At 37.1% G+C, this 12,867-nt stretch overlaps 1 pseudogene; it reads right to left on the bottom strand.

The window, feature by feature from the left end:
- LOC143388448 (nucleotide sugar transporter SLC35D1-like) overlaps nucleotides 1-1,718 on the bottom strand; it is a 61,440-nt pseudogene extending 59,722 nt beyond the window's left edge.
- Between the last annotated feature and the right edge of the window lie 11,149 nt (nucleotides 1,719-12,867).

Here is a 12,867-nt window from a genome sequence, read left to right as displayed (position 1 = left end):
TAACACATTAAATTTCAAACCTCTGATAAGTACAGTCTTGTCAATATATTTGACCCAATTCAGTGACATATTTCATCTTCCTTAAATTCCTATACATATTCCCCAAGTTTACACTGATGTAAATTAGGAAAATTATATAATTTTTTGTCTCATGAACTACTTTCCCTGGATTAGACTTTGTACTTATTCCCTGGTATATGCTGACATCTGATTCTAGTTATGGGTATAGTGGATACAGTTTTGAAGTAAAAGAAGGTTAATTTTCTCAGACACAGGAAGATAAGTTGCTGCACTGTCAGAAGCTCAAAGTAACTTGAGAATTCAAAATTCTCAACTCTTTCAAAGTCTAAACACATGTGCTCCTACTCCAAGTTTTAAGATCCTTTTTCTTCCAATTTTCCTAACTTCTACAAGAGAGATCTGGCAAAGTTGTCAATCAGCTGATGTTATGAATTCTGTAAACTAGACAATTAAAGTATTGTTCATTTCTTTACAATTCTAACCCTGTGGCTATAAGAAGAGGGAGATTCTTTAGGGCTACCATAAAGTCTCTCTGGTTCTCTGATGAGATTTTACAGACAGTGTAAGGGCCTGAACTTGTTACTTTCTTTCTGTATATATTTTATTGCACTCAAAATTCTATCCCACTTCACAGTCCCATAGTAATTATAATTGCTAATGGCCAGATGCAGTAGGCACATGTTCCTGAGGCATTTAATTCAGTGGGCACTTCAACACAGTCAATTGCAGGTGATAATTTAATTAATCATGATACTTCTACATAACATGGATTACCAGCATTCATTTCCCTTTAGCAGGGAGCTCAGCATGACACTCAAGTTCAAGGACAAAAACAAAGTAATTCTAAGTCCGATTTCTAAGGTATGTTTCCCTGGACAAATATGTATATGAATCAGGGTCCAGTTGAGATACAAAATCCACACAGGTTTTTGCATTGCAGAGAGTTTAACAGAGAAGTTAACAGGTGTTAACTAGGTAAATGAAAGGTTGAAAAGAAACTCTCCAAAATAGAAAACCCTAATACATCATAGAGGGAGCAACTGCCAGAAGAGAAGAGAGAGCAAAAGGAAGAGTCTGGAATTTTTAAATCTTAGAAACTTAAAGGAGGAAGCCCAATATCTAAAACTCAGACCTCAGAGGAAGTCATGCAATTCAACTGATACTGGAGTCTTTGAGTTAAGGTCTGGGTGACAGACCTTTGAAGAGAGCATCATATGACTGGTCCTGTTGTTCAGGTGGGGGAAGAGTGTGATGAGGCTGTTTGGAAAATGCAAAAGAAAAAAAAACGGCTGCAAACTGCATTCAGCTACAGCTATAGGAAGGACTTTGCTCAGCTTAAGTGAAGAATCATAGCTGTCAGGAAGCAGATAAGAGCCTTTCCTTCTTTCTCCTCCAGCTTTGCAGCCTCTTTCTACTGTCACCTATGACAGAATGTAACATAGATCCAGCCAGCCAAGCAGGCATATGATTTTCAAAAAGGCAAACAGCAGCTTCACAAAACAGGATATATAAGATGAGGTTTGTAACTGAGAGACAATAACTTAATATCTGTTTTAATAATAATTACCTCCATCTGCCAATCTGCTTACCTTAGAAACCTAGTAGTCATTTTCAGGGCCTCTCTCTTCTCACCTATCTATATAAGCTCCTAAATATCTCTCAAGTCTGAATGCAGTGACCTCACCATCACCCTTCATCGAGACTACCACAATGGCATTCCAACTAGCCTCCAGTCTAGATGACTGTTTTCCCTCCAAATTTTCCTTTATATAGCAGCCACACTGACAGTGAGTGATTCTGCAAAAATGCAGATCTGATTAGGATAAAATCTATCTCCTGATTTATTTCACTACACTCTCATTTTGGCTCCCCCTTCTCTGCTTATCCTTGACATTCTTTAGTTTCTCAAACACATCCTCTCATTTCTGTAGGTTTGCCCCTGCTTAATACTTGACTTATTGATTAAACTCCCATTCCTACAAACTCTATCTCCCACCTCTGGCTAACCATTTCTGGGCCTCAATAAGATAAATAATACTCAGTAAGCATTGTCACTAATCCTAGACACTATTTCTACATGCCCTTACGAGGCATAACAACTTGAGTCACTAACATGTTCTTTTTCTCCCTTTTGCTTTCCCCCCATTCACATTCAGACCACAATGCACAGGTAACTGTTATCCCAGATGGTTGCTATTAGAATGTATTTAGGCTATTCACAGTATTTATGCTGCACTTAAAGTCCAATTGTCAACCACCATTCTACTTTATGCTCTTCTGAGTTTGATTACTTTAGATATCTCATGTAAGTAGAATCATACAATATTTGTCCTTCTGTGACTGACTTATTCCATTTACTATAATGTTCTCAGGATTCATCTATGTTGTAGCTTAGGACAAGATTTCCTTCTTTTTTAAGGCCAGATAATATTCCATTCCATTTATAGTAAGCACATACCACATTTTTTTGCCATTCACTGACATATAGTCAGTAACTGATTACTCCTCTTGACTGTTGTAAATAATGATGCCAGGGAATATTGGAGTGCATATATCTCATTAAGAGCCTATGTGAGGGGAAAAAAAAGAAAAAAAAGAAATATGTCACATTAGGTTGGGTAGAGAGAAGTGATGGGAGGGGAGGGGAGGGGAATGGGGGATAGGAAGGGCAGCAGAATAAAATAGATACTAGTATTGCTCTATGTATATACATGTCTGTGTAACCAATATGATTTTGCAACCTGTACACTCAGAAAGATGAGAAATTATACCCCATTTGATTCAAATGTATGATATGTCAAGATCATTGTATTGTCATGCACAACTAATAAAAAAATCCTTTCTTCTAGCTATTTTGAGATTGTATTGAGATTTCTTTCATTGCTTCTAAAATTAGAAAATTATACTTCATAATAAATGAAATAAATATGTACTTCTATTTTACTATAAAAAAGAGCCTATGTTCAATTCTTTTGGGATTTCTGGATGATATGTTGGTTCTAATTTTAGTTCTTTGAGGAAATGCTATACTTTTCTACAGTAGCTGCACCATTTTAATCCTCACCAATGATAGAGCACAACGGTTCCAATTTTCTATATTCTTTTAAAAAATGTATATTTTAGTTGTCGATGAACACAATACCTTGATTTTATTTATTTATTTATGTATGTGGTGCTGAGGATCAAAACCAGGGCCTCACATGTGCTAGGCAAGTGTACTACCACTGAGCCACAACCCCAGTCCCCAATTTTTCATATTCTTGTCAACAATTGCTATTTTCTGCTTCATTGATAGTAGTTATCCTAACAAATGTGAGATTACATTTTTTTATTGTGGTTTCAGCTTATATTTCCCTGATGATTGGTGATGTTGAGTATGTTTGCATATACCTGTGGACCATTTGTATGTCTTCTTTGGAGAAATGTCTATTCAATCCTTTTGTCCATATTTTAAATTGGGTTGTTGGTGTTATTGTTATTATTTTGCTATTAAATTATGAGAGTCCCAAATATCTTTTGGATATTAACCCCTTATCAAATTTATTTAGCTTGTAAAAATTTTCTCCCTTTCCATAGTTTGCCTTTCACTGAGCTACTTGTCTTCTTTGCTACGTAAAAGCCTTTCTTTAAAATCTATTTTTGTTTTTAAACCTGTTTTTGGCATCAGAACCAAGAAATTTTTATCAAGAGCACTCGTGGGAGAGGCTGGGTTGTGGCTCAGTGGTAGAGCACTTGCCTCTCATGCATGAGACCTGGGTTCGATCCTCAGCACCACATAAAAATAAATAAATAAAAATAAATATTTAAAAACAACAACAACAAAAAAGAGCACTCATGGGGATTTTTCTTTATGTTTTCTTTTTAGGATTTTTATGGTTTGGGGACTTAACTAATCCATTTTGAGTTGATTTTTGTGCATGGTCTAAGATAAGGGTTTAGTTTCATTTTTTTCCACATATATATCCAGTTTTCCTAGCATCATCTGTTGAAGAAACTATCCAAGTTTTGGACCCTTATCAAAGACCATTTGATCATACACATGGATTTATTTCTGTTGTCTCTATTGTGTTCTCTTGGTCTCTGTCTTTATGCCAGTATCACACTGTTTTGATTATCATAAGTTTGTAATGTGCTTTGAAATCAAGATGCATGGGGCCTCTCCAGCTTTGCTCTTCTCTCTCATGACTCTTTTGGGTTTTTCAGGATCCTTTGTAGCTCCATATGAATTTTATGATTGTCCTTTCCATTTCTAAAAAAAATAAAAAATAAAAATGTCAGTGAGATTTTCATAAGAATGGCACTGAATCTGTGGATTGTTTTAGGTAGTATGGACATCGTAACAACATTAAGTCTTCCAATCCATGAATGTTAGATGTCTCTCCATTTATTTATGTCTTCTTCCAGTTTTCTCAGTGACATTTGTAGTTTTCAGTGCTAAGTCTTTTGCCTTCTTGCCTAAGTTTATTCCTATCTTTTTCATTCTTTCTTGGTGGGGAGAGGCATGATGGAAATTTAACCCAGGGCCTCATGCAACCTAAGGATGAATACTACCATGGAGCAAAACACACTAGCCCCCCTTTTTTGGTGCTAATATAAGTGAATTTGGAAGTTCTCCCTTTTTTTCTATCTCCTGAAATAGATTGTGGAGTGTTGGTATTAGTTCTTCTTTAAAGTTCTTGTAAAACTCCGCTGTATATACATCCGGTCCTGGGCTTTTCTTGGTTGGTAGTCTTTTGACGGCTTCTTCTATTTCCTCACTTGATATTGGTCTGTTTAGGTTGTTTATATCTTCCTGACTCAATCTGGGTAGTTCATATGTCTCAAGGAATTTATTGATGCCTTCACTATCTTCTATTTTATTAGAGTATAGGGTTTCAAAATAATTTCTAATTATCTTCTGTATTTCTGAATTGTCTGTTGTGATGTTGCCTTTTTCATCCCATAAGCTAGTAATTTGGGTTCTCTCTCTTCTTCTCTTTGTTAGTGTGGCTAGTGGTCTATCAATCTTATTTATTTTTTCAAAGAACCAACTTTTAGTTTTGTCAATTTTTTCGATTGTTTCTTTTGTTTCAATTTCATTGATTTCAGCTCTAATTTTAATTATTTCTTGCCTTCTACTGTATTTGCTGCTGATTTGTTCTTCTTTTTCTAAGGCTTTGAGGTGTAGTATGAGGTCATTTATTTGTTGGCTTTTACTTCTTTTAAGGAATGAACTCCAGGAAATGAATTTTCCTCTTAGTACTGCTTTCATGGTGTCCCAAAGATTTCGATATGTTGTGTCTGAGTTTTCGTTTACCTCTAAGAATTTTTTAATTTCCTCTTTGATGTCTTCTGTAACCCTTTGTTCATTCAGTAGCATATTGTTTAATCTCCATGTGATGTAGGGTTTTTCCTTTCTCATTTTATTATTGATTTCCAATTCCATTCCATTATGATCAGATAAAATGCATGGTAGTATCTCAACTCCTTTGTAATTGCTAAGATTTGCCCTGTGACATAATATATGGTTTATTTTTGAGAAGGATCCATGTGCTGCTGAGAAGAAAGTGTATCCACTTGATGTTGGGTGGTATATTCTGTATATATCAATTAAGTCTAAGTTATTAATTGTATTATTGAGCTCTATGGTTTCTTTATTCAACTTTTGTTTGGAAGATCTGTCCATTGGTGAAAGAGGTGTGTTAAAATCTCCCATGATTATTGTGTTGTGGTCTATTAGACTCTTGAACTTGAGAAGAGTTTGTTTGATGAACGTAGCTGCACCATTGTTTGGGGCATATACATTAATGATCGTCAAGTCTTGTTGGTGTATGGTTCCCTTGAGCAGTATGTAATGTCCTTGTTTATCCCTTTTGATTAACTTTGGCTTGAAGTCTATTTTATTTGATACAAGTATGGACACCCCTGCTTGCTTCTGGGGTCCGTATGAGTGATATGATTTTTCCCAACCTTTCACCTTCAGTCTGTGTATGTCTTTTCCTATCAGATGAGTCTCCTGTAGGCAGCATATTGTTGGATCTTTTTTTTAATCCATTCTACTAGCCTATGTCTTTTGATTGGTGCATTTAAGCCATTAACATTTAGGGTTACTATTGAGATATGGTTTGTATTTCCAGCCATATTTGGTTTTGTACGATACTTAACATGATTTGTTTTTCCTCTATGCTTAGATTTTCCTTTACTGTACTACCTCCCGCTGTTGGTTTTCATTGTTATTTTTCGTTTCCTCTTCCTGTAATGTTTTGCCAAGGATGTTTTGAAGAGTTGGTTTTCTAGCTGCAAATTCTTTTAATTTTTGTTTATCTTGGAAGATATTTATTTCATCTTTAATCCTGAAGCTTAATTTCACTGGATACATGATTCTTGGTTGGAACCCTTTTTCTTTCAGCGTTTGAAATATGTTGTTCCAGGATCTTCTAGCTTTCAGAGTCTGTGTTGAAAGATCAGCAGTTATCCTGATTGGTTTACCCCTAAATGTAATCTGCTTCCTCTCTCTTGTGGCTTTTAAGATTCTCTCCTTATTCTGTATGTTGGGCATCTTCATTATTATGTGTCTTGGTATGGATCTCTTATGATTTTTTACATTCGGTGTCCTGTAGGCTTCTAGTATTTGGATTTCTTTTTCATTCTTTAAGTCTGGGAGGTTTCCTAGTATTAGTTCATTGAATAGATTACTCATTCCCTTGGTTTGGACCTCTGTACCCTCTTGTATCCCAATAACTCTTAGGTTTGGTTTCTTGATGTTATCCCATAATTCTTGGATGTTCTGCTCATGATTTCTTAACATTCTCGCTGAGCTGTCTATGGTCTTTTCAAGTTGAAAAACTTTGTCTTCGTTGTCTGAAGTTCTATCTTCCAAGTGTTCTACTCTGCTGGTAATACTCTCATTTGAGTTTTTAATTTGGTTTATTGTTTTCTGCATTTCCAGGATTTCTGTTTGTTTGTTTTTTATATCCTCTATTTCCCTATAGAGTTGATCTTTTGCTTCTTGGATTTGTTTATGTAATTCATTGTCAAAGTGATTTTTCATTGTCTGAATTTGATGAATAATGTCTTCCTTGAGACTCCAGATCATCTGAAGCATGTATATCCTGAACTCTTTGTCTGACATTCCATCAGCTGCAGATATTACCTCATCTAATGTTAAATTGACCTGTATTGTTTGTGGTCCTTTCTTTCCTTGTCTTTTCATACTGCTCATGATTCTTTCTAGCTTTGTGAAACTGTTGTGCAAATGTTTTTCCCCTTATATATTTGTATTGTTTTTGTATAGCTCCAAAATCCCTCTTTTGCGGAGAAATACAATGTTAACAGATCCCAATATCAACAGTACATTATCTAAGCACAAGTTTTCATTATTAATACATTTATAGTTAGATTCTAAGACTATAGATATTGGTTTTAATTATTACTTAAGAATATATTTGTTAGTTTCATAAAAGGCGTACCATATCTGTTGGCATATAGAAAACTTAATTTCAGACGAAGGATGTTATACTTAGAGGGAAAGGAGTGAGGGTATGAGGTTAAACTAACTTAGAACCTTTGGAGAACTCTAACCATTAGACTGGTAATTTATGGAAGAATGTGTAGACTCAACCTCCTATTTAGATAGTTACCCTATGTATAGATAGCAAAAGTTAGGAGATTGAAAGTGGGATAGAGAGAATACGAATTAAAAAAAAAGGAAAAAAAATAACAATGAAGAAAAGAGAAATAATAGAAGGGAAAGGGAAGTAAGATAGAAATAAAGAAAAAAAATGGGGGGGAGGTGGGGTATATGCAGTTCCTCTATATTATATTACTTTGGTAATTCAGTTGTTCATGCACAGTTCTTGGTTTCACATATGCTGAAGTTGTGGAAGACAGAGAAGAAAAGAGAAAGAGAGAGGAAAAAAAGACTCTCAGAACACTGTTTTCCTTGCTTCCAATAGGTGGCGTTGTCTATTCCTAGCTTGAGCCTCTGTATTCAGGGTGGTGGGTATAGCCAGTGAGAAAGTAAATGAGCTTCCACCTGTATCTTCCCTACTCTAGTCTCTGAGGTAGAAACCAGGTGCCTGTACAGTTGTTGTTTTGCCTTGATAGCTACAACCCCCAAAACTTGTGGGAAATATTTTGAGTTATCGTGGCTAAGGGTGGGGGAGTTGGAAACCAGGTACCTGGATCAGCCGTGGAACCATGCTGGTATCCACACCCCCTTTGATGGATTTTAAGGGTTGATGGGCTTCCTCCAGATTAGCACTAGGGGCGGGGCCGGACCTCTGTGCCTGGCGTCTTCCTCCTCCCGTGTGGCTGGGCGGCTGGCGTCTTCCTGCTCCGGTGTGGCTGGGCGGCTGGCGCGTCTTCCTGCTCAGATTTGATTTTCTTATGCCAAGGACCAATTACTTATTTTAACTGGAAGAAAAATTTTCAGCTGTGCATATAATTTGACAAAGACGGTAAAATGTCATATCACATTGAACTATGTGATGTTCTCATAGAAAGCGTTCTTTGTGAGTAGATAACACATACTAAATGTCCATTATTCATGCAGGAACAAGTAGGGATTTAGACTGAACCAAGCTGGAGCAGGCATGGAAATGGGTGATGATGGGCCAGGGCACTAGAATCCGAGTTCCATGAGAGTGTGGCTCAGAACGCAAGGCAAGATTGATGACTTGCAAACAGTTTGAGTTGCTGTAGCAGTTTCCCCTGCCACCCTATACACATTCATTCTGGGCCTGTACCTGTGCCAGGTGCAAAGAATCCAAAGGTTCTAAAATATAAATCTGCCCTATGAGTCTTTCCCAGTCCTGGCAGCATTGATTTATTTTTTAAATCTTAAATGCTATGTGTAGAATCAGAGAAAGTAAATTGAACGAAATATATTGGGATTTGTTATGACTAATTTTGGTTGTCAGCTTGACTAAATTTGAGGAATACCTAGAAAAGTAGTAAAGCATTTGTCAGTGTGTATCTGTGAGGGTATTTGCAGAGAAGACTGGCATGTGGGTCAGCAAACTGAGTGGGGAAAACTGGCCCTATATGCAGGTGGCATTGTCCAGTAGGTTGGAGGTCCAGACAGAATGAAAATGTGGAAGAAGAAAGCTCAATTATGCAACCGAGGTTGAACTTTCTTGAGTGGGTGCATTTTTTTTCCTGCTGCTATCATCCATGGACATCAAAGTTAGATTCTTTAGCCTTTGAATACAGATTTGCTCAGTGGCAGATTTGCTCCAATATCTCTTCAAAGGGCTTTCCAGACCATCATTCTGACTGGGGCTGCCTTATTGGCCCATTTGTGCTGAGGCTCCCAGCTTCTTGGACTAAGCTGCTAGTGGGTTTCCCTGGCTCTCCAGCCTGCAGAGGGCTATTGGGGGACTACTCAGCCTCTGATCATGTAAGTGAATCCAACAAATCCACCCTTATAACTACATATATTCTATCAGTTCTGTTCTTCTGAAGAACCCTAACAGAGAGTCTGAGGAGACTTAAGAAAATAATGCCTGTCTTCCCTGCTCAAATTTGAAGGCAACTGAGAGATAGATGTAGCAGGTAGGTTGATGGCAATCATAACAGAGTTTAAGCTGTTTGACAGCATGGCTTAGGTTTGAGAGAAAAATGGACTCAAGTAGGACTGTTCTGCTTCTCAATCACCAATCGCGAGATGGCTCATCCGACGTACATGTGAGTCTCCAGAATGCACATGTTTACCAAGGATTGCTACTCCTTTTGAATTAGAGCAAAAAGAGAAAAGAATCAATTCCCAACTCTTATATTCTTTTAATGGATGAGTCTTATCCAATCAAGAAACTCGGGCAGACTGCTACCACCTCTAATCAGGTTTTACACTCCTCAATGAGGAGAAGTAATGGGTGAGGTAGGAAATCATTGGGGCTATTATAAGGAAGGCTCTACACAGGAAAACTAGAGAGGTAGGGAATAAGTGATCTTTATTCATTTTTCCTTACTTACTATGCATAATTATTAATCTTATGGTAAATCAGATGAGTTCCTATCATTTTCTTAAATATTAGGAAAGTTATGCTCCCACTTTCATGAGACTGTTGCAGTACCTTAGTGACCATAGACCTGTGCATGGTAGAAGATAGTCGTCTTGCCTACTGTGGGCTGGGGCTATAGAAATGTTAAAGGAAAAACTTTAGACATTATAGATTTAGCACAGTTTGAGAAAGAATGATTGATGAATCAGGCAGCACTTTAGAATCAGACGTTCAGAGAACTCTGCCCAGCAGTGTGAGCAGTGAGCTTTTATAGGCTGAATATAGAAGCAAAGTAGAGAAATCACATGAGTAGTTACATCTAGCCATCTATTTGGGCTTGGTGTGATGAGGCATTTGCCTTATTGGGTATGGGGTGATGCATTGGCTGCCTGTGTTGCTGAAACCCTCTCCTGTGATTGGCTGAAACTCAGCTATTTGTCATATTCCTAAATTGGGTTCCAGTTTATTTATATACTGAGTTAGGCTGCCATTAGTTACTGCCATTAGTTAGGCTGCCATTACTCAAAGCATGGAAACAACCTCAGGCTAATGGCCTCTGCTTATTTAACAGAAATAAGCAGACCACAGTCCCCTAGTGAGGCATCTGGGAGAAAACTCATGGATCCCTGACAGCTTTTCATGGGTTTAGTGGTTTCTTTTTGGCCTCCAGAACACTTACACAGAATCCAAGGCAACCTTCCATTGGGGTGATCCACAGATCCAAACTGGCCAGCCAAGCAATGTACAATACCATCTGCATCACTGCCTGTGACTCAGACTGGCCTTTGAGGATCTGTTCAGATGTCATTGTAGAAGAGAATCCAAGTCTGATTTTGACCCCATTGCTTGATAGCCCCAGCAGCTACGGAAGAGAAGTTAGATTCAAGCTGAAGGTAGAAGAGAAAGGTGCCGAAGTTAGGTTGCCACCTTCTCAGAATCCCCTGCTCCCAGTTATGAAGTTGCTTTAATGAAGAATCTTCAGCCAAATGTAATTTTAAGTTACTGCAATACTTTCTTAAAGGATGAAGCTCAGAAGCACCTGCCGAAACATCCAGAACAGTTTAACTAATACTGTGGGCTAAAGTCTGAATACTATAGATACATGTAACATTTAATTTAGAAAAAAAATTGGACACTTCTGAGACACTTCTGAGAATATCTTTTAAGAAGTTATACTTACATTAAGAGCAGCCTAAGGGGGAAAGGCGGGAAAAGGAAGGGAATTTTTATTGAATGCTGCAATGCTCAAAATACTATGTATTATTTAATCCTGAAAATACTCAAATTGTAATAAAGTACTGTTGTCCCCATCTTAAGATGGAGATAAAATAAATTGAGACTGATGATCATTTTATTTCGTTTGTCCAAATTCACTCCTGTCTGCCCTATCCCAAGGCTCACTCACACTTCTCTCTGTTGCTGTCTCGGAAAAACTGCCATCATCCCTTGTACCATTAACTCTGTGTTCTCCTCCCTGTTGTTTTTATGGTTACTTACGAAGAGTTTGTGACCCGGCAAGGGACTTGGGAAACTGTTCTGCTTTGTCCTGACTCCAAAGAAGGGAAGTCAGGGGGAGAATGGGTGACAATTAGAACAGAACAGAGGGAAAAAACAAAAGTGACTCATGACTGAGCTGCAGCCACTCTCCCACCTCCGCAGCCAGAAACAGGAAGAAAGGAAGTAGCGATAGCTCCGCCCCACCTCCTCCTACTCCCGCGACCTCCTCCCCCGGGAAATTCTCAAAGGCTCCCAAAACCTTCCCCTAAATGCTTCTAACCCAACCAGCTTCTCTCCTCAAGTACTAAAAGTGAAGATTTTTTTTAAAGTCTTTTCTTACTCAGTTTTCTCTTTTTAATTATTGGAATTATATGATTATTTTTACCATTTTTACTTAAACTCTCTGGGATAAAATGATAAATTAAGAAGTCTTTTGTGGGGTGATCTTGGAATTTATCACTTACAAGATTTTGGGTCTTTTTCCATGTTGGGGATTGAACCCACGTCTTTGCACATGCTAGGCAAGTGCTCTACTGCCCGGCCCCCCAAGATTATTTTTATGTAAAATATATTCTGAATTCCAAAGAAATGGATTACAAATGAACTTTTGAAATGCAAGTTGTTTCTAAGATGAATTCTGCCTTTATATTGTTTGATATAAAGAGAAGTTAATGAGAAATAAATAAAATGTAATGTCAAAATATATTTTATAGGCTTTGCTATCAAGATTATTTAACTTCAACTAAGAATAAGTTGTTTTTAAAGTATTTAACAATTCATTTTTAAAAAATCAAATTTACACTTGGAAAAAGCACTTTATATAGTGAAGTTCCAATATCTCTAACAAAAAAAGTTACTCAGAATTTTACAAAAACTTTTTAAATTGTATACATTGTTAATGTGATACTATTTATCCATGGTTCCCTAAAATGCTGATAATGATTAATTCCACAGTGATAAATTAAAGGTATGTTTGTCTCATTTGATATTCAACAATGGAACAAGCTTATTAGCTTCCAACGGCAAATACCTGGTTAGTGCATACCATTCTTGGTCTTGAATCAGAGTTTACTGTAGGAATGCTAATGACTGATCAATCTAATTGAGATAGTAAAAAGTCATGGACTAGTCCCTCTAATTGATAATTATTTCCCAGTTCCTATTATTTACTAAAAAAATGTTGATTTTTCTCCATTGGACCACTGTCGATTTGTAACTCCAGTTTCTATGCCTTGCTTTCTTAAGTCATTCATTAGAATATTACAATTTGGATTTCTTTTATCATCTTGAAACTTGGTTATTTGCTTCTTGTTACCAAAATACTACTGTACAAATGACATCTTTGGAGGCCTTTAATCATCTTTTG

The sequence above is a fragment of the Callospermophilus lateralis genome, unplaced genomic scaffold (genome assembly GCF_048772815.1).
Source record: "Callospermophilus lateralis isolate mCalLat2 unplaced genomic scaffold, mCalLat2.hap1 Scaffold_130, whole genome shotgun sequence".
Classification (NCBI taxonomy): Eukaryota; Metazoa; Chordata; class Mammalia; order Rodentia; family Sciuridae; genus Callospermophilus; species Callospermophilus lateralis.
This window is presented reverse-complemented; position numbering and strand designations above follow the sequence as displayed.